Below are 23,688 nucleotides of genomic sequence, written 5' to 3'. Positions count from 1 at the left end.
AAAAATTAAGATAAAGAAGAAAAAGTGTGCTTATGACAGGTGTCAAGTAGAAAATACAACTGAGAACCAAGCTGAGCACAGAAGGCTCAGAGGAGAGGTGAAGAAGGAAATAAGAGAAGAGGGATTATGAGAAAAGTCTGGCAGCCAAAATAAAGGGAAATCCCAAAGTCTTCTATAGGCACATAAATTGTAATAGGGTGGTAAAAGGAGGAGTAAGGTGGATTAGGGACCAGAAAGGGGATTTACACCTGAAGGCAGGGGGCATGGCTGATGTGTTAAATGAATACTTTGCATCCATTATCTTTACCAAGGAAGCAGATGCTACCCAGGCCATGGTAACAGAGGAGGAAACTAGAAGAGTTCAGAAATGATAAGGACGAGGTATTGGATAAACTGTTGATGCTGAAAGTTAACAAGGTACCAGAACCAGATGGGATCCGTTCAAGGATATTGAAGGAAGTGGGAGTGGAAATTGCAGGGGCACTGGCCATAATCTTTCAGTCTTCCCCAGATTCAGGGAAAGTGCCAGAGGACTGGAGAATTGCAAACATTACACCCTTGTTCAAAAAAGGCTATAAGGATAAGCCCAGCAATTACAGACCAGTCAGTTTAACTCCAGTGGTGGGGACTCTTCTAGAAACAATTATTCGGGAGAGAATTAATCGCCACATGGAAAAATGGGGGTTGATTAGGAAGAACCAGCATGGATTTCTTAAGGGAAAATCTTGCTAGAGTTTTTTTGAAGAGGCAACAGAGAGGGTTGATGAGGGTAATGCTGTTGATGTGGTGTACATGGACTTCCAAGAGGCATTCGATGCCACACAACAGGCTCGTGAGAAAAGTTATACCTCATGGAATAAAAGGGGACAGTAACAACATGGATAAAAAATTGACTGAGTAATACAAAACACTAGTAATGGTTAGTGCATATTTTTCAGGCTGGAGGAAAGTTTTTGGTGGAGTTCCCCAAGGGTTGGTATTGGGACCCTTGCTTTCCCTGATGTATATTAATGATCTAGATCTTGGTGTGCAGGGGACAATTTCAAAGTTGCAGTTGATACAAAACTTGGAAGCAATGTAAACTGTGAGGAGAACAGTGTAGAACTTCAAAAGGACATAGACAAGTTGGTGGAGTGGGCAGATAGGTGGCAGGTGAAGTTCAATGTAGAGAAGTGTGAGGTGATTCATTTTGATAGGAAGAACATGGACAAGCAATATAAATAAGGGTACAGCTCTAAAGGGTCTGCAGTGGGTGTATATGTGCATAAGTCATTAAAGATGGCAGGACAGGTGGAGAGAGCAGTTAATAAAGTATACAGCGTCCTAGGCTTTATTAATAGGGGCAAAGAGTACAAGCGCAAGGAGGTTATGCTGAGCTTATTTAGGACACTAGTTAGATTTCAGCTGGAGTATTGTGTACCGTTCTGGGCGCCATACTTTATGTGAACGCATTGGAGAAAGTGCAGAAGAGGTTTACAAAAATGGTTCCAGAGATAAGAAACTTCAGTTATGAAGATAGATTGGAGAAGTTGGGACTGCTCGCTTTGAAGAGGAGAAGGCTAAGAGAAGATTTGATAAAGATGCTCAAAATCAAGAGGGGGCTGGCAGAGTAGATAGGGAGAAACTGTTCCCACCTGTAAAAGGATTGAGTTGAGGGGGCACAGATTTAAAGTAAGTTGCAAAAGAAGCAAATGCGAGGTGAGAAAAAACTTTTTCACACAGCGAGTGGTTCGGGTCTGGAATGCACTGCCTGGAAGTGTGGAGGAGGCAGGTTCAATCGGGGTATTCAAGAGGGCATTAGATGATTATTTAAATAGAAACAATGTGCAGGGGTATGGGAAAAAGGCAGGAAAATGGCACTGAGTCATAATGCTCATTTGGGGAGTCGGTGCAGACACATTGGGCCAAATGGCCTCCTTCTGCACCATAACAATTTTGTGATTAGATCTCCCCCAGACCCTGTTCACGCTATACTCCATCCAGTTCTCCATACTTTCTCATTGAGACAATCCCTCCTTTTCCATCAGAAAGGTAACATACTTGTAGACGCTGGAAATCTGGAATAAAAACAGAAAATGCTGGAAATAACATTTCAGTTTGATGACCCTTCATCAGAATTTACAATGAATAGTCATCAATCTGGAAAATTCACACTGTTTCTCACAGTTCTGATACATCAGGAATATTAACACTTTCTCACAGTTCTGATACATCTGGAAGATTAGTGCTGTTTCTCACAGTTCTGATACATCTGGAAACTTAGTGCTCTTTTTCACAGTTCTGATACATCTGGAATATTAACACTTCCTCACAGTTCTGATACATCTGGAAGATTAGTGCTCTTTTTCACAGTTCTGGTACATCTGGAATATTAACGCTCTTTTTCACAGTTCTGATACACCTGGGGAGGTGGTATGGCATAGTGGTATTGTCACTGGACTAGTATTCCAGAGAAGCAGGGTAACGCTCTGGGTCCCGGGTTCGAGTTCCACCACGGCAGATGGTGCAATTTGAAAAGTCTGATGATGACCACAAAACCATTGCCGATTGTTATAAAAATCCATCAGGTTCACTAATGTTGTTTAGGGAAGGAAATCTGCTGTCCTTACCTGGTCTGGCCTACATGTGACTCCAGACCCACAGCGATGTAACTCTTTCGAGTTATCAACAGTCACAGATTGTAACTCTTTCGAGTACATTCACAGTTCTTGGTTTTCCGGGAGTGGGACATGAACCCACAACCCTCTGATTCAAAGGCGAGGGTGCTATGAACTGAGCCACAGCTGACACCTCGTTCCCACAGCGATGTAGTTGACTCTTAAATATCCTCCTAACAAGGGCAATTAGGGATGAGCAATAAATGCTGGCCTAGTCAGCAACGTCCACGAACAAATGAAAAAAAAAATAGCGCTGATTCTCACAGTTCTGATGAAGGATCACCCTTCTCTTCCATTCAGTTTACAATTCTCCTTCTCCCAACTCTGATCAACCTGGGATGTTTGTCCTCCTTCAAATCAGTTCAAACTAGCAAGCTTCTTCAATTTCTCCTCCTCTTTGTTAATGTCAGTATTCTCTCATCTCACTCTCTCAGGTCATGCTAGCATTTTCCCTCTTCTATCATCCCAAACTCCAGCTTCTTGCCCTTTGTATTCCCTCCTTTACTTATCCCTTTCTTCTCCCATCTCATGGCCATCCATTTCCCTTTCCTTGTTCTACTCACTCCCTTGCCTTGTTGTTCATTTCCACCTTTCTTTCCCCCTTCATCGCTATTCATTTCCTTCAGTATTGTTCCTGTCTGAGCCCTGATGTTATTGGAAGTGATTTCAGCTATTGTTCACTGTAGGTGGGAATTCCTGGCACAAACCTTATGGAGGGGATAGGAATCTCGGGTGCCAGCTGGAGAGCCGGCAAGAGCCCCACATCGCCTCTTTCAGGGAAGATCCACCACATCGTGTGCCACTCAGGAACTTAGCAGGCCACTGGCAAGCCTTTCCCCAGGATCAAGGACCCTGTGGGGGGGAAAGACCACCCACCAAAAGCTGCCAGCCAATTAGAGGCAGTAGCTCTATTGAACGACAGTGCCACCAGGGAAGAGGTAGCTGCTGCCTGTATGACACCCACCTGAGGCCTAGGATCATTGCTGGACCCAGGCCACATGAATGATGGCAGAGGGGCTGGTCGCAGGATGGGAGTCAAGGGCAGGGAGGTGGCTCTCAACAGGCCCCCTCCACCAATCCCCGCCTCCGCCCCCCCACCCCCTCCCCACCCCTCGCCTCCCTGCCTCCCCGATGCCAGATCCCTCAATCAGACAATGATTGCCTTACGAGGGACCTCTCCAGGAGCCTGTAAGTAACACTAACAGGGTTTGCTTGTCATGCTCCCCTCATGGCAAGCCCTCTGCCTGCCATTGGGCTAATTGCCGGTGGGGCAGGAAGTCTGTCCACGGGCCTTCCCACAACGGACTTAATCAGGGTGGAAGCGGGAACGTGGCAGGGTCTCCAGCTGCCATTCTCCCACCTAATTAATTGCCCCCCCCACGTCCAAACTCACCAAGGGAAGGGCAGAAGATTCCGGCCCCTGTTTTTACTAGAATTCTGGCATATAGTTCACAATGGCCAGAATAATTTCCCTCATGGTAACAGGAAAGAGGAGCCCAGGCACGCAGGTCACTCTCAACAAATGATGACACATGGACTGATCCCAAAACATTGGGCAGAATCATCTCAGATTTGCAGAAAGTGTGGAAGCGGGTGGGAGAAAAGTTGTTTTACCCGCCAGCTGCAATGGTGTGTTTTCATGCTGCATCGTCCCATTCCCAGCTTCATTAATAATGCACTCACGGGAAACAATCCGGATTGCTGGCAAGTGGGCTCGGAATTGCCTGCCCTGCCATGACCTCAGTGCTTCTTCGCTCCAGGGTGCATACCCACTTGGTGTCCACAGACCAGGACTGCTCCAGGTAACAAATGGCCCTGCAAGCAAAGAAGATGCCAGGCCCCAAATTTAGTGATGCCTCTCTCTAGGGCACCTGCTGGGTGCAGTGGAAGGCTGCTGTGATGTCCTCTACCCCCCACTCTGGATGCAGGAGGTCCCCCACAGTCACCAATCCTGACAGGGAGGCGGTGGTAGCAGTGGTCAGCACCACCGGAGCAAAGAGGAGGTGACCCATCCAGCGCAGGAAGAGGATGAATGCTGTTATCCATTCTGCCAGGGTAAGTCAACCACCTCATCATGCTCAACTCTCACACTCTCAAAACCCTCACACATCCACATGGATCTCACACCTCAAGGGACAACACCACTAACTCTCACATGCACCCTCACATCTCCATCAGGCTCATATCCTCTGGAGCTCGTGTCCTCATCCCGTCCATGGCTCCGCTCACCACACAAACATTCCATGCCTCCTTATCATCCAGAGTGCCACAAGTCCTGTTCAAACTCTCTCCACCTGTTTTCATGCAGGAGAAGCTGACTCACAACAGCAGTGAGAGGTCCCAGACTGGGGGTGGAATGGCCCACTTTCGACCCTTACTCATTTTGAGGAGCATGCCATTATGCTGACTGGTGAGGGCATGGACCTGCGGTGACAGTGAGGTTGGCGGTGAACACCCTCACAAGGATTCTGCACCACATCATCCCTCTCTCAACACAATTGTGAGTGCTCTCTCTCCTGCCTTTGACTCTGCTGCCATGCACTAATTATCTCTACTTTGGCTCACAGGGAGCTTGTCTAATCGACCAACACCCTCAGCCAGCCAGTCCCTCAGCTCCATCCAGGTTCTCACCTCCAGCCAAGAGGACTCCCCCTCCATTGAAGAGCTGGAAATAAGCAGCCTGGAAGACCCGTCACAGTGCTTACCCACACCCTGCACCAACACAGAGACACACACCTTGGTGGGACCTCGATCTAGAGCAGGCTTGGGTTCACAATCTGGTGATCACTGCACGGACCCACGTCTGCAGCAGGAGGAGGCAGGTTCAGCCGAGCACCCTGGCAGGACTGCTGGGGAAGAGGCATCAGTGAGGCCCGAGTCAGAAGATAAGCCTCTGGATTCGGCCTTCCAATTCATCATGGAGAGTCAGCAAAAGGCGAGGGAACATCACGCAGAGCTGTTGGAAGCCCTCAACAGAGTGGCATGTGAGTCAGAGGAATGCAAACATCAGCTCTGTGATGAAGTGGTGCCCACATGTGGGTGTGTGGAGGTCTCCATGGAAAGATGGCAGATGCCATGGAGACCCTGGTCCAGCAGAACGTAGAGATGTGTGCAGACCTGCACTCCATCGCGATGCCATACGTGAGTTCCTGCAGTGGCAACGTGAGAGGGAAACTGGGCACCTCGACATTACTCCAGGAGCTCCTTCCCCTCAAGCAGTCGGGCCACGAAGTGAGGAGGACCGTAAGCTGGACACCCCTGGATCTTCCACTCAGGAATCTCAAAGGGTGTCCTCTCCCTCCAAGTCCCCATTGCCTGTGACACCCTCAACTTCTCCCTCTGTCTCCGCAGGGGGAGCAGCTGGCCCACAAGAGGACAGCCAAAGCAAGCCGGGGCCTTCAAGGCCTCAGCTCGCCAGAGGATGCATACTGAAGGCAACAGGGCCAACTGTTGCACTGGGTATCTCCACCCCTACTCCGGATGTTAGGGCAGCACTTAGAAGAAGTAGTAGGCCTAGAAAAGTTAAGAAATTCTGATCACAAGTGGTTGCACCGGTGAGGGTGCGTCAGTAGTGGTACAGGGACTGCGAAGGTGGTTAATGGGGACTCGGAGGCAGACATGGACCCTGGGGGTGGGAAGGAGGAGTTTGGGGATCTCAACATGCATGGGGGTGGGATGACATTTTGTCATTTTATAATCTGAAAATATATTCACTTTCATTGAATAATGTGTAATTGTGTCTTTCAGCTTCATTGGCAGGCCATTGGCAGGCTTCGCGAAGCCTCCCACTGCTTCCCTCCCACTAGCAGTTTATCTACATGCAGTCAGATCATGAGTGATTCTGGAAGAAGTGTGTGAGAGGCAGGGCTTTTTGGAGCCTTGTGCAAGCACTCTGCCATCTCAATGTCCCGAGCATTTTCAATGCTGCTTGCTGGGGTTCTCTTTCAGTTGTCTATCTGAGCTGACCTGCATCTCCGCCCACCCACTGATCACACTCCTATACAGCACCTGTGCTCGTCCAAAGTGAGGCTCCGCTCACATTCTGACACGATGGTCGTAGTTAAGTTTTTGATCAGCTTCCACCATCCTATCCCCTCCTCCAGTCACCCATGTGCTTTCCCCCATCACTGTTGACCCCCCCCAGCATCACTTTCCACACCGCCACTGTCACCTCCCATCCCAAACCTTTTCCTTCTAGGGTTTCAAGGTGAACGTGCACGTTCCCTATCTTCTTGAGAACCTCACCCTCATCCACGTTGACCTCCCCAACCTCCTCCATCCCACCCCCAGGGTCAGTGTTTGCCTCCGAGTCCCCACCAACCATATTCGCCATCTCTTCTACCGCTACTGACGCATCCTCACCCTTCCACCCTTCAGGGCCCCTCGGCCCCCTCTCATACTCACCATTCCCTCCTACTACGCCCACCCAGGAGGCTGTCATTGACTCTACAGACCACTCCCTTGCATGTTCACCTGGACACCCTCCTCCACCCTTACTCCCTCTTCCCCCTGGACTTCTTCCCTCCCTCCGATCTCTTTACCCCTCCTGAACTTCTTCCCTTACACCTGCCACACCCTTTTCACCTACCTTCCACTTGCCACATTCTCCCCGTTACACCCTCCTCCCCTCGTATTCCCTCCACCCCCAACCAACCTCACCCCGCCAACACCTTCGCTCCCTCCCCCTCCGAAACTTAGCTCCTTCACCACTCCCGCCCCGGACACCTTCATCCTCCCAACTTCACCCCCTCCCCCCGCTATGCCTTCCTCTCCCAGTCACACCTAGAATTTCCTCTCCCACCCACCCCAGTACACCTTTATCTCCCACCCACAGCTGGACCTTCCTCTTCCCCACTTTGCTAATCATCTGTAGCAGCCCATGGCCAAGACTGTGATGTTCTGAAGCAGACCTAACACATCAACAGAGACCTCCCACTTTCAGTGAGCTGCTCCGGAGCCATGTCCGTGAGAATGCACCCAGCATCCGATGCACTTGTCCCTCCGGGGTCTGGTAGCGTTCAGAATCCACATCTTCTGCTCCTTGGATGCCCGTGATCTGAGCAAGGCCCTAACGTTAAGTCCTGAATTCTACATGTCACACTTGTCCAGGTGTGTTCTGAGTGGCGTATATTCCTGCGTAATGGTAAATCTGAGGTGGGGGGTACGATTCCAGTCAGGCCTTATTTTGTATCCCATTAGCAGGATGTAAATCAGTTCATGCTGGCCTCCAGCAGGATTCACATTCTGCCATGGCAGATGCCATCAGTGGATCCCGCTGTGCTTTCAAGCTGGCGTGAAACTGATTTTTGGCCTTCTCACCATATTGGCCTGCCTGATGCCCGAAGCCAACAGTGCTGGAAAATTCTGGCCATTGATGTGGGCATGAAAAACTGAGGGCTGGCATATATCTTCCATATGCCCTTCAATCCTTTCTCTCTTCAGAAACGTATTTAATTGCCTTTTATACCTGCGTATGCTATCCATTTCAATGTTGTTTTCTTCATAACTCTTCTATCTTTGGGTGAGAAATGTAATCTGACTTCATTTTTTAATCCTAACTTCCTATTTTTCAATTTGTATCTCCTGATATGTGAATCCTTCGTAAGTAAATAACTTGCCATTTAAAATGGCCAATACACAAGTGATGTGGAATACATTGTCTTCACCTCACTTGACTCAATAAGGGTGAACTATTATCTACTGCTTGGCCTCATTTACCATTCATTCATGCTCAGCCATTTATATCCTGCTACACTAACCTTACACTTTACAAAAGAAGTCTCTACATTAAATGGGAATGCAATTCAATGGTTTTAATGTGCTAACAGTGACTTTAATGCTGTACATTTGTTTTTTGCATCAGTTCTTCTGTTTGGTGGCTCTATATGGTTAGTGTCTATTACCAATTAATCTTGTGCTCCTTGTAGATACTACTCTTTTGGGAAGAGAAAAAGAGACACCTGGTTGGAAAGAAGGGTCTCGGGGTAATGGGGTTCCTTTGTGGTCCTGAGCTCATGAAATGGCCCTGCAACTTCATGTGTCACATCCAATGCTGCCCTCTTTTTGGCTCAGTCTACACAAATAGATGACATTACTATGATGAAAGCAAAATACTGCAGATGCTGGAAATCTGAAATAAGAACAAAAAATGCTAGAAAAATTCAGTGGGTCTGGCAGTATCTGTGGAGAGAGGAACAGAGTTAACATTTCAAGTCCATATGAAGAAGAGTCATAAGGACTCGTAACGTTAACTCTGCCTTTGTCTCCACAGATGCTGCCAGACCTGCTGAGTTTTTCCAGCATTTTTTGTTTTTACTTTATATTATACATTATTATGGGTGACACTGCTGTTGTAGCATTGGGCTTTCTGTGCCTACTCCTGCCATGCTAATGCTGCTGGATAGTTCCACAGCCTGCCTGTGATCTGGATGGGAGCAGGCAGCAGTGCTGCTAGAAAGTTGTGGAAACCCAACATCAAAATATTACCCCATTGATTATCCAGTTTAGTAAAACTAAATAGAACAGATTAATGAATATTGGCTCCCAAGATACCAATAACACCAGAAGTAAGCCATGGTGATGCATCTGTTAAGTGTGTGTCGCAGGGCGTGGGGTGGGTTCTGCTGTACATCATCCAGAAAATGCCACATGCTCCAACAGTTCTATAAAAAGCACTTTGCACAAATGCATCCGGTGGACTCCTTCAAAGTAACCATCAGACCTTGATTTTCAATTCAAGAAACAGAGTTACCCTGACTCTTTTTTCTCGGTAGAAGTGATTGACTGCAATTTTTCAACCAATCTAATGTATGCTTTCAGAAAGCATTTGATAAGATGCCTCACAAGAGGTTTGCTCGGGAAAGTCAGGCATTTTTAAAAAATTCATTCACAGGATGTGGGTGTCGCTGGCTGGGCCAGCATTTATTGCTCATCCTAATTGCACTTGAGAAGGTGGTGCTGAGCTGCCTTCTTGAATCACTGCAGTCCATGTAGTGTAGGTACACCCACAGTGCTGTTAGGAAGGGAGTTCCAAGATTTTGACACGGCAACAGCGAAGGAACGGTGATATATTTCCAATATTTCAGGATGGTGAGTGACTTGGAGGGGAACTTCCAGGTGGTGGTGTTCCCATATATCTGCTGCCCTTCCCCTTCTAGATGGTAGTGGTCATGGATTTGGCAGGTGCTATCTAAGGAGCCTTGGTGAATTCTTGCAGTGCACCTTGTAGATAGTACACACTGCTGCTACTGTGCGTCTGTGATGGAGGGAGTGAATGTGTGTGAATGTGGTGCCAATCAAGTGGGCTGCTTGTCCTGGATGGTATCAAGCTTCTTGAGTGTTGATGGAGCTGCACTCATGCAGGCAAGTGGAGAGTATTCCATCTCCCTCCTGACTTGTGCCATGTAGATGGTGGACAGGCTTTGGGGAGTCAGGAGGTGAGTTACTCACCGTAGGATTCCTAACCTCTGACCTGCTCTTGTAGTCACAGTATTTATCTTGCTAGTCCAGTTCAGCTGGTAATGCCATTGAAATTCAAGGGGTGATGGTTGGATTCTTTCTTGTTGGAGATGGCCATTGCCTGGCACTTGTGTGGTGCAAATGTTACTCGCCCCCTGTAAGCCCAAGCCTGAATATTGTCCAGGTCTTGCTGCATTTGGACATGGTCTGCTTCAGTATCTGAGGAGTCGCAAATGGTGCTGAACATTGTGCAATCATCAGCGAACATCCCCACTTCTGACCTTATGATTGAAGGAAGATCATTGATGAAGCAGCTGAAGATGGTTGGGTTGAGGACACTACCCTGAGGAACTCCTGCAGTGATGTCCTGGAACTGAGATGACTGATCTTCAACAACCACAACCATCTTCCTTTGTGCTAGGTATGACTCCAACCAGTGGAGAGCTTTTCCTCTGATTCCCATTGACTCCAGTTTTGCTAGGGCTCCTTGATGCCACACTCAGTCAAATGCCGCCTTGATGTCAAGGGCAGTCACTCTCACGTCACCTCGGGGAGTTCAGTTCTTTTGTCCATGTTTGAACCAAGGCTGTAATGAGGTCAGGAGCTGCGTGGCCCTGGCGGAACCCAAACTAGGCGTCAGTGAGCAGGTTATTGCTAGGCAAGTGCTGCTTGATAGCCCCTTCCATCACTTTACTGATGATCGAGAGTAGATTGATGGCGCGGTAATTGGCCGGGTTGGATTTGTCCTGCTTTTTGTGTACAGGACATCCCTGGGCAATTTTCCACATAGCCGGGTAGATGTCAGTGTTGTAGCTGTACTGGAACAGCTTGGCTAGGGGCGCAGCAAGTTCTGGAGCACAAGTCTTCAGTACTATTGCTGGAATATTGTCAGAGCCCATAGCCTTTCCGCTATTCAGTGCCTTCAGCTGTTTCTTGATATCACGTGAAGTGAATCAAATTGGCTGAAGACTAGCATCTGTGATGCTGGGGACCTCCAGAGGAGGCTGAGATGGATCATCCACTTAGCACTTCTGGCTGATGATTGTAGCAAATGCTTCAGCCTTAACTATCACTGATGTGCAGGGCTCTCCCATCATTGAGGATGGGGATATTTGTGGATCCTCCTCCCCGAGTGAGTTGTTTAATTGTCCACCACCATTCATGACTGGATGTGGCAGGACTGCAGAGCTTAGATCTGATCCGTTGGTTGTGGGACCGCTTAGCTCTGTCTATCACTTGCTGCTTACACTGTTTGGCATGCAAGTAGTGCTGTATTATAGCCTCACCAGGTTGACCTCATTTTTAGGTATGCCTGGTGCTGCTCCAAAATTGTGCCCTCCTGCACTCTTCATTGAACCTGGGGTGATCCCCTGGCTTGATGGTAATCATAGAGTGGGGGATATGCCAGGCCATGAGGTTACAGATTGTGTTCATGTACAATTCTGCTGCTGCTAAAGTGCCCCATGGATACCCAGTCTTGAGTTGCTAGATCAGTTTGAAATCTATCCCATTTAGCACGGTGGTAGTGCCACACAGCATGATGGAGGGTATCCTCAATGTGAATATGAGATTTCGTCTCCACAACCTCCACAATGTGTGGTGGTTACTCCAGCCGATACTGTCATGGACAGATGCATCTGCTGCAGGCAGTTTGGTGAGGATGAGGTCAAGTATGTTTTTCCCTCTTGTTGGTTCCCTCACCACCAGTCTAGCAGCTATGTCCTTTAGGTCTCGGTCAGTACTGGTACTACCGAGCCACTCTTGGTAATGGATATTGAAGTCCCCCACACAGAGTACATTCTGTGTCCTTGCTGCCCTCAGTGCTTCTCAACATGGAGGAGCACTGATTCATCAGCTGAGGGAGAGCGGTGCATGGTAATCAGCAAGAGGTTTTCCTTGCCCATGTTTGGCCTGATGCCATGAGACTTCATGGGGGTCTGGAGTCAATGTTGAGGACTCCCAGGGCAACGCCCTCTCGACTGTATACTGCTGTGCCAGTGGGGATCCCACAACATACCCCAGAATGGTGATGGCAGTGTCTGGAAAATTACCTGTAAGGTATGCTTTGATGAGTTATGACTCTAACTAGCTGTTGCTTGACTAGCCTGTGAGGCAGCTTTCCCAAATGTTAGTAAGGAGGGTCAACAGGGCTGAGTTTGCCATTGTCATTTCCAGTGTCAATGCCAGGTGGTCTGTCTGGTTTCAATCCTTTTTTTTGAGGCAATTGAGTGAGTGGGTATTAAGAGTCAACCATATTGCTGTGTCTGGAGTCACATGTAGGCCAGACCAGGTAGGGACAGGCATTAGTGAACCAAATGGGTTTTTGGTTTCATGGTCATCAGTAGACTTTTAATTCCCGATTCTTATTGAATTCAAATTCAAATTTCATTTGCCATGGCAGAATTCGAACCCGGGTCCTAGGTCTTTGGATTACTAGTCCAACGACGATACCACTACGCCATCGCCTCCCACAACAGTTGGTATAACAGAAAACGTTTGAGATGTTTCCTGTCAAACAGCAAACAAAGAGTAAATGTGTATTCCTTGGATTAGAAGGTTTTTTGGATTAATGCTGGGTTTACTTTTGTTCTTGGTATCTTTAGATAATTTGGACACTGGTGTAGAGAATGCAGACTTAAAATTCTGAGGACACAGAAGTAGAAGGTTGAGCACAGTGCGGAGGACTGTAAAAGACTTCAGGAAGATGCAGGCAGATTGGTGGAATAGGTGAACATATGACGTGCAATTTAATGTGGATAAGTATAAGGCAATACATTTTGTAAGAAAAAAAACACAAGTGGCGTATATATCTATAAAACCCTAGAAAACATCCAGCATCAATTCACCAAGATGATACCAAGGATGAGAAATTATGGTTACCAGGAGACATCTGAGATATTGAAGCTATTTCCATTTGAGTGGAGACAGCTAAGAAGAGATTTAATAGAGGTCTTTTAAATTATAAAAGATCTTTATAGGGAAATTAGGGAAAGGCTAATTCCTCTGTTTGTCATTAATATTGGGTTCAGCAATTTTAAATTATCACTCGGGTGCATGGAGAGAGATTAGAAAAATCCTCTGGACACAGAAGGTTGTTGGAGTATGGAATGCTTTGCCACAGGAAACAGTAGCTAATGTATCTTATAAGGAACTAATGGTTAACTGTTTAAAACCAAGGAAGAGACTAGACAGTAGGGAAGAAGAATGGGTGGGATTAGTTTTAAATTGTTCTAGCAAAGAGCTGGGACAGACATAATGGGTCTATTGGCATTCTTCCAGACTATTAACCTCTGTGGCTCTATAGGAATCTCAGACATGAACACACCACCAAATGCTGCTGCAGTGGTTCTAGTTTACTTGTCACTGCTTTCACTTTTGTGGAGCCTTTCTTTAGTAGTATAGGAAAATTACCGATGGTTCCAATACTGAACAAGAAAATCCCGGGTTTGATCTCCAATCTATTTTTGAATTAACTGATATTGGTTAGGCCAGTATTTAGAATGCTATAATTGACTTCAGGGCCCTCAGGAAGTGAAAGAACAATCAGCCCTTCTGCCCAGTGAATCCCTTTGCTGCAAAAGGTAAGGGGAAAATTCTAACCTTTAACGCTGGGTGAAAAACATGTGATAGTAAATAGGCAGCCTGTTTTACAACTCATCCGATATGTTGGTTGCCTATTACCAGTTTTTTGCCCTGCAATAAAACTTAAATTCACCTTCTCCACCACCCCGCACTCCATCCCTCCCAACCCACTCAGATGTTTGGACATCAGGTCGGGCAAGGTGAGTTTGATTTTGACGCAGTTTGCAGTGGAGCAACTTGCCAGTGTTCACAGTCTGGATACACATAGGGAATGGGCACTTGACATTGGAAGAGTTCCAGTGTCCACAGATCGAATCCAGCAAGAGTCACTGCCAATGGGAAAGCAGAGAAAGGGACAAAAATGGAAGGACAAAAAAACTATAAAACTGATAGAAATGCCTTTTAAAGGACATTTCAACATATATTGTATTTGGGGAATATTAAAAGGCTTTACTATTTGTCATTTTTGAGTGCAGAGCAGAATTCTGAAGCAGTGAAACAGGCTAATTGCTTCACTTTTTAATTATTCTTAATAAATAATTTAATTTATGTTGCTAAGGATATGAAGCAACTACAACAGAAAAAAAAACAGAGAAACCTGGGGGGTTGAAATCTGCAGACAGCTAGTTATTCATGCAAAGCTTCTAGTCTATTATTAACTTTGAAGCCAATTCCTTTAACACTCACAGATGATTTAACAATGTGCTTTGTGCATTAATATAAAAAACTAATCCATTTTTCCCCTGCTGTGCATAGCAGCTTGTTTAAATTTATAAGAAACGAGAATATTAAAAATCACAGTAAATTGAGGAAACTTCAAGCAACAGTAATTGATTACACAACACATTCCCTATGAACCCTGGATGCATTGTGCGATATTGCTGATTTGCCAACATGTCCTAAACAGATGGCTGTAAAGGAGTTACAAGGCAGATACAGAGTTATGATGTTCAGATGATATAGAGATCTGGAAATTATATTAGCTCAAGCATTTTATACCACAGCTCTGAAATTTATCCTTGATTCAGATCCATTAAAGGTCACTTGTAATACTTCATTGTATAAAATGCACATAAATGGCAATGAATTCTGTTGTTGAAAACTATAAGACAGTTCTTCTTACTTTCAATCATTGTGAGCTCCCAGTTTTATATATTTAAGACCAGGCACAATATACAAAAGTCCAAGGAAATCATGGCGTAAATGAGTTATGCCACTATTCTTGCTGTGCTAAAATTTCCCGTGACATTTGAGCTGCTCCGTTGAAAGCTTTGCCCTGAAAAGTTGATTATCAGAGCTTACTCGTTGCTCAAGTCAATGGCAATCCCAAATTTCATGAATTTACACTAGATTTCTTGCCTCAACTGTTTAACCAGAAAAATAATGGCACCTGATAACAAAGTGATTTATGGCTCTCACATGATTATTCTGGGAGGACCACCAAGGTGATGGAGTCTCATCTTTGCAGTATGCAATTTATCTCTCAGCTTTGTTTTTCAGCTTCTGTGTTACTGAAAATCTTCAGTTTTGCCAGCTTTCCCATTCAAAGTTTGAGTGTCTGAACACAATACTTTCAGGACCCCAACTTTCTCTAGGCATTTCTCGAGAGCCGCAATAATGACCTTTCCACTAAGCTTACTGCTATTGCGAATTAACAAGGGTGAGGAGGAGGAAGAAGAGGATCGACGCAGGATACATGGTAAGCGAGCACCATGTCGAGAGATTGCACCAGATCACCACTAGTCCTCCCACTCTCGGAGAGTGAACAGATGCCAGCCATCAGAGGGGCTTCGCATGTACAGACTAACTTCTCTGAAATGCTACAGGAGGACCTAAAGCTTCTATTTACTTGCCACAGGGCTTGCCAGTTGAAATAAAGATGACCACATCCTTCAAATTCTATGGCTCTGGTTCCTTTTAGTTTTCCACTGGAGATTTCTGCAATATTAGCAAAGGAACTGTGAGGGTCTACATTCGAAATGTGAAGGTGACCTCTTCAGGCTTACAACTTTGGAAATATGGCATATGCCCTGTGTAGCAAAGACAGGGCTGTCAATTTTCACATACTTTCCAACTTTCTCATAATGCAGGGGACCCATGTAATGCTGAAGCTTCCACTCAAGGAACCTGTTCATGCATCAACAGGAAGAGATACCTCTCTCAACTTGTTTGCGATGCCCGACAAAGGATTCTGTATTTAATTTCTAAGCACTGGGGAAGCTGTCATGCCATCTTCAACTTTTGGCATTCTGCCATCTATGAATTATTCAGCAGGGAGATATAAAGGGGTGGAAGGGTCCTGCAGGACGAGGCCTAACCCCTGAAGCAGTGGCTAATGCCACCGTTCTGAATCACCAAAAATGCAGCACAGGAGATGTACAACGGCTCACATGTGGCAACCTGGCAAGTTGGGGAGAGAACCATAAAGTTACTGAAAGCTTGCTTCAGGCATCTGGACAGGTCAGAGGTAGGGGTGGGTATGGTGTGGGGGAATAGTCCTGTAGTGTACTCCATCAAAACGTGAAGGGTTATGGTAGCCTGTTGCACACTGCACAATTTTGCCTGTGCAAAGAGCTCAGTCTAGACTTGGAAGATGAAATGCCCATCGAACCCGGGGATCCCAACCTACATACCCAAACCCATCTAGGTGCAAAAGCCCCTCAAAGAACCCCCCATCAATGCAGCCAGAAAGCAGCTGGGGGCACAGCTGTTTGCTGGTGTTAACTCCCAAATCTCATAAACACCTGCACATCAAACCCATTGAATCAGCTCGCACGAGGATACCAAAACAGTGATGTCGTGGAATGACCCCTCAGGGGCTGCAAACTCAGGACAACAGAACAAACAGCAGAGTTTTTATTCAGTGAAAATGAAATTAAACTTACAATCAGCAAAAAACTTCAATTAAAATTGTGCTCAAGAAACAGATTTATTAAACTTTTATCCAACAAATGATATCGGAAAAAAATGTTTTGTAGTGGCTTTTGAATGTTTTCAGTGTCAGGCAGTGGCAGTGATGCTTCTGAGGTTCCATACTTCCCATTACACTTGCTGTAGTGTGTTCAAATTTTCCACAAAAATTTGGAGTAAATTCATAATAGAAAGTTGGGGGTGTAAAACAGCAGAATTATTGTTTTGCATTGCCATTTACAATTTTCCAGGAAATTCTAGACCGTAATCTTGGACAGCCTCAGATCAATAGCAGGTGCAGGATAAATTGACTAAATCTTGGAAGCAGCCATGGGTATCATGGTAGGGCATTAACATGTGCCTGTTGATTGGATTGCAGATAGCATAGGAAATTCATGCTGCCTGCTCTTTTAATGATTGCTGCTTGCAGTCAGTGCCCCTCACACTATTCGTTGATTGTATGCATCAGTATTGGGCCCAATATTGCAACTAGAAGCAGCCTGCAATTCTTACAGGGGAGATGCATTGTGACTGCAAGATATGATGGGCGTTCTTTTGAAGGTCAATCTGGGTTGTGATACTTTGAGCAAGATCATGCGAAAAAGCAAGCACCAAGGTTTTCAGACAGTATACTGGTGGTCTTGGTGAAAGAGGTAGAAAGAGGGAGTGATGTGCTGTATCCATGGGGGGAATGGCAGCTGGTGGTGGGGGGGGAGGTGGGGGTGGGGGGAGTGGGAGGTGGGAGGTGGGATGCAGGAGACTCTCCAGGAGGCAGTGGCCAGAAATAGTGAAGGAAGTGAATGCCAGGAGTATTGCTCTAAGAACATGGATGCAGTAAAGGAAGAAGTTTAAGAATCTGACACAAGTTTCAAGGTGAGCGAGTTAAAATTTCAAATGGTGTATCCTACCAATTGCTTTAGTAGCCTTACCCACTGTTCAGTTCACTACACCCTTACCACCCACCTACCAACAATCTCTGTCAATCAGTGCTCCATCCTAAAATTCATATGTTTACCTCATCACACACAGACATAGCAATGTTACAAGCCTCGCACACACAGGCCAGAATTTTACGGCCCACTCGTGGCGTGGATGGGGACGGAAAATGCGTTGAGCCATTGTAAACTTCATTGGCTTCGGCAGGAATGTAAAATCCCGCTGCCATAAAATTCCACTCACAATTCAGAACTCACACGCACTGCCAGCTATTTAAACAAGACAGACACATCACTCAAACATACTGCTTGGCACTCACTGACACACTTCTCTTTTTCTTGCAAGACAAGGTGACGCATAACAGCAGGCAGTGGCAAAAAGCTGGAAAAAGATAAATGCATTTGCATATTTGGAGGAGACAGTGGCCATCATGGGAAGGGGCTTCATTGAGGTCATGGCTACTAACAGGGCTGGAGGGGCTGCATTTTGTATTTCCTCCTCTCCTTTCCCCTCAGCATAGTCTGACCCTTGTCCCTTTTTCACTTCAGTTATCCAAGAACTGGAACCTTGCCAGTCAGTGGAGGTAAAAGGGGGAAGAGGTACCATTACTCGATCTTACACGTGGAGCCACCAGTGCACCTGTCATTGTCCATATTTTAGAGGCTAGGATAGAAGAGGGATCTGCATGTGGTGTGAAACTGGACACAAGTGGTCAGGAGCAAGAGTGGAGAAAAGGATAAGTGCAGGTGCTAGCTTGCCACAGGGCCAGGCTGCACACTAGTTCTGCTACAGAGGACAGACAAGGACTTCAATGGGTTACAGAAGCAACACAAAAATGAAAGATACACGATGACTGCCAGAATAACAGGCATTCACCTATGTGAAGTCCTGCCTGTAGTGAGGCCCCATCTGCACATCGGGGGAGTGGAATTCCTCTTGGTACATGAAAACTGCTAAGTTCACATGGTGTGCACACAAGAAAACGTGCGTGCAGTTAGTGGCATTCTGCATCCTGGGAAAGCCTGGAATCTGTACAAATCCTCATGTTTATTCCACCTGTTTGTCTTTAACAAGAGGGAATGAGATGGAGCTATCTCTCTGTTTATAGAGAGCCTCAGTAACCTCCCCTATGTTGCAGTGCACTACAAACTGCAAGCTGTTGCTTATATCCCCTGCAGCAGCCTGGAAAGAGCCAGAGACATGAAAGTTAACAGCTACAGCCACCTTGACAACCACAGACAGCTGTCCTTGCCATACTTTAAGGTTGGTGCATGAGCTGGTAGAATTCAGTCATGACCTCTTTGGCAAAGTGATGATATCTCAGGCATTGGTCCTCATTGAAATTGAGATAAAAGAATTTCTCCCTAAAGACCCTTGTGAATCTTTTAGCAGCTTGTCCTGCTCTACATGGCCTCTCTTCATTCCTCCAGTCGTGTTCAATTGCCAGAGGAAGATTTTACCAGGTCCCTGTGTCTGGAAGCAACTTGTTCCAGCCCAAACTTGTAAATCAACCAAGTACTTCAGCATCAGCCTGACTATTCAACCTTTAGCCAAGCACAGGAAAGCTCAAAACACATGTACAATTATACCAGCAGCCAAAAGAAGTAAGAACTATCTTACAAGTAGTTCATGATCCTTTTAAATTGGGGGTCCCGATTGGGCAGGGTAGTCCTTCATTTTGTTTAATGTGAGGTTAAAACAGGGTGTAGGCTGGAGTTTGGAGTTTGAAAATGGTAGTGTTACATGTTACATTGGCAGCATTATCTGCTTTCTCTGCACGCTTCTGGCGGTCATTAGATGTGAGCATGCAAACCCCTTCACCATATAACGTGCACGCACTTCCTGTCTGTCTACACAGCACCTATTTTAGGAGACTGCATAGCACCTAAAAATCAGGTGCTGCAAAGCCCAATTTCTCCCCAGTGATTTTTCTGTTTTCCAAATTGGGATGGAGATTGAGATTATCAATCAACCTGTATAAACAATATTGTCTGTGACTGATGTCATGGCTTTGTCTCCTCTGGAATTCCTTCCTTAGACAAATTCATCATTGGCAATGATGTTTGGTGTAGTGAAACTTTTCTGATTGAAATTTTATACATTCCATTGAATTTAGCAGGTAGCAGACAAAAGTAATGTCATAATGAAGTTATTAGCCATATTACTTATTGCAAAATCGATCTGAGTGATAATCTTCCTTTGGTTAATCAGGGGAATATGCCACATACAGATAAATAGGAACTGCTGCCTGCAGCCACAAAGCACTAAATCTCTGCCTGCATGCTGTCTGAATCATTAATGTCCAGGTTATATTAGATTCAGGATTGGATGATATGGAATGAATTCTGATGCATCTGGTTCAAGCAAATCAGGTTGTATAATTTGACCATAAATTGTGAACTTGCTGGAATTATCCATCAGTAATATGCATACTTGGATCAAGAGAAAGCTGCAGTTACATCATTTATTATAAATAATGTCAATATATTCAGCTCAACCTAATCTACTGATATAAAATGAGTGAACAGCAAACAATGTTAACAAGCAAGGCTGCATTGCTGACCATGTAGATCCCAAGTTGAATCCTCAGTCTCTTTTTTAATTTGCTGATATGAAACTGGGCAGAAGAAGGGGTGTTACAATGGTCTGAGTTAGGATGCTATAGCTCAGCAAGGATTCTCCTTCCTTACGGCTATCCAGTGACTTCTGGTGAAAAAAGTACAGAGGCTGAATTTTAACTCCCTGAAACAGGTGGAGTGTGTTCGTGTCAGAGGTCAAAATGCAAGAAACCTGAAACTGGAATCCAACCCACCTTGAACTTGTTCACTTATGGTTTGAGCAGAGGCCGGATGAAGGGTAGGCAACCAACCTGCCTGTGGGAAGCGGGTTGGACATTTAAATAATATAATGAGGCTGCTTCCTTCATTTTAATAGTCATTTTATTTTAAATCCTGGATAACCAGTGTTCCCAGGCCTCGGGTACTTGGCAGCCTAAAGGACATGAGAGGAGCTGAATCCATAAGGTTAGTATCTTAATAGCACTGTTTGAGGGCAGGGAGGAGCAGGTGTGTTTCCTCCAGGCTCAACAACCTACCCAGTGAACAAACCCCTACTGTGATCTGTCTGCTCTCCATCCCTGAATACTAACCTTTTCCCCCCACCAACTTGCATTTGACTGTATGCCCCCAACCACCATCGCACCACCCCCTCCACCCCCAAACACCATTGGATCCTCTCCGACCACCATCCAAACCCCCCTGACTGCCATCCGACACCTCCCGATCACCACCTGACCAACCCCTCCCCGACCACCATCACATCACTACCTCCCCAACCACCATCAGAACCCCCATCCCACAATCTGTCCCCTCAACCGCCAACTCCTCTCCCCCAAGCACTGTCGAACCAACCCACTTCACAATCAGAAACACCCCCCCAACTCCAGACCACCATCTGATGCCCCTCTTCCACAACCCAGATCCCAATCCACAATCTGGTGTCCCTCCTGTGTTCTGGACCCTCTCCCCAGTATGATCTCTCTTACTGTCTCTTACTCCCTCATCAATCTGCACTTGTAGGCTTTGGTCCTGTAAAGCACGCTTCCCACATAAAGCCCCATCCAGACTCCAAACGGGGTGCCTGTGGGCAGGAACCATCCTTAGAGGCACCTTGCAGTTAACTTTTCCTGCACAGCTAGCAGGAAAAATGGCAATCCCCTGCTGCATTTTCTTTTTCCGTGGCTTAAATTTGGATTAGTGTGTCAGCAAGGACATTGTCCGATCTTGGGATGTGGGATGGTAAGGTGGCTTGGGGAAGTTCAAAATCTGTATTTTGGGGAAGTCTGTTTAGGGGTAGAGTCCTGAATTCCCTCTGTTGAGGATTAGACATAGGCAAAGTCATTGGTTTCAGAGTGTTGCTTGTCCAATTCTTGACTTAAGTATCCTCTAAAGAGTCTGGGGATTTCACAGGGTGTTTAGCACTCGTTTTGTGGATGGGGGGGCGGGGTGGGGGGCGAGTAATGGTCAATCTGCTCTGGGCAATCCACAGGGGAATGCTGTGCATCTTACTCTGTGAGTGCCAGGTCCTTTGATCATAGGACTGAGCTGCTCTTGTCCAGTTTAGCTCCTCCCTGTCCACCTTGGTAATCTCCAGGTTCAGCTTTTCAAATGCAGGTACTGTGGTTAGGGTGATTGTCAGGAGGTCAGGGTGTTTTAATGGGACTTTAGCCTCTTTAGGGGATTCTGGTCCAGTGTCCGGCTCGGCCAATAGCACAACTAGCTCGTTCCAGCTTCCTTCGCTAGGTGCTTTAGGTTGGCACGGCAACAGCTGGCTGTCTGCTTGGACCAGCCTTTCTGGGCCTGGATGATAGAAAGATGGCCTTCGAGCAGGGGCCTCTCCTGCATCCATACCAGGTAGGGGTACAGTGCTGTAGCCTGGTGAGTTGTTATGTGTTATTTTAACTGCAGGGGGCAACCCTGTCAGGTCACTTTGCGATTCTGCATTAAGGTGAACGAGCATGGGGCCTAATCTGGCTGGGATCCCTTTGCTGGTCAGTTGGGTAGTAGGCTCCATGTCTTTTGGGACACTACTGCCCTCTGGTGGATGGGTCAGCTCTCGCTGTACCTCCTTGTGACTTTTCAACTAAGTGAGGCATCACCCTCATGCCTTCTGGGCCAATGTGAGAACTTTCCTGGTCCCCATTTAAATTCACCAGGAAGCTATTAGCTAAACCAATCATTGGCTTCCTCATTGGGGCCTTTGGCTTTGGAGGGGGTGCGATCCTAGCTTGTTCCATGTCCCCTGGAACACTTTTGCCCTCAAGTGGAGAAACAGCCTTTCTGGCTTTTCAACTGGGTGAGGCACCTCACCTCCATCTGCTCGTCTGCTTCAGGACTCCCTTTGTCTCTATTTAATGTCGGAAAGAAGGTTTCTGCTAGCCATACTTCCTGAAAGTTCTTAACTTTTTCCTTTTCTGGTTTAATAATTTGCCTTCTTTCAGGCTGTTTGACTATGTGAGGAATCTCTCTTACTATCTCTTTTCCTGCTCTGGGACTACTCTGGTCCCTATTTAATTCTGGGATAGTCCATGAATCTATTTTAGATTCCAGTGGCCTTTCCTGGACTTCCTCTAACTTTACTGGCCTGGCTTCAGCCTTGCTACATACGAGCAGCCCTCGCTCAATGTTTATGATGCTATTTTGCTCTTTGGGACTCAGGAACCTCCCCAGCTTTCTGCTTTCCTGCAGATTTCTGCTGACCCCTTTCTTTTGCTGATTAACACCTTGCTGCCAGCCAAATCATTCCCAAGGAGGAAATCGATTCCTGTTACTGATAGTTCAGGGACAATCCCTACTGTAACAGGGCCTGAAACTAGGTCACACTCTAGGTGGACCTTATGGAGGTGTGCAAACACAGATCCTCCTACCACTCCACTGATCAGCGCTATGGCCTTCAGGGAGGACTCGGGGGGTAGATTTAAGTTTCCTCCCAACATTAAGGACTGAGTGGCCCCTGCGTCCCAGAGCAGGACCACTGACTTGCTCACATTTTGGAATGGATAGGGGGACACTGTTCCTGAAAGGACAAAACTCCAGAAGCTCTCTGGGGGTTTGTCTGGCTCAGACACACATAGTGCCATGCCCTCCAAGGGGTAAGTTTCTGTAGTGAGAGTCTCTGCCGGCTCTGCTGCGCTACCCATTGGGGCATCCTTTGGCGGACTACTCAAATGGAGCTCAATTCGGCCAACAGGCTTCCTGCACAATCTCCAACTCTCAGGCCTGGTATGGCCTGCTTTATTGCAATGGGAACACACCAGTCCCCAGAGGTTCCTCGTTCAGGTTGCAGGATAGCTTCTCACACCCTCCTTTGTGTTTTCCTTTCTCGGTAGGGGGCCTTTCCTTTCTAGATCGCCCTGCTTATCTTTCCAAGGGTCATGGGAATGGTTTGGAAAGGGTCTACCTGAGTTTCCAGGCCTATGGGTGAGATGATAGCTGTCTGCTCTGACGGCTGCAACCCTGGCTGGGAGGATTCTCTGCTCCTCCAAATCTATTTGCAGGTTGGAGATTAAACAATTTTTGAATTCCTCCAACAATACCAACCCACAAAACCCCTCAGGTGCGTGGGATCCTTGGAGATCTTACCCATC

This window comes from Cetorhinus maximus, chromosome 17 (assembly GCF_964194155.1).
Source record: "Cetorhinus maximus chromosome 17, sCetMax3.hap1.1, whole genome shotgun sequence".
NCBI classification, from domain to species: Eukaryota; Metazoa; Chordata; class Chondrichthyes; order Lamniformes; family Cetorhinidae; genus Cetorhinus; species Cetorhinus maximus.
This window is presented reverse-complemented; position numbering follows the sequence as displayed.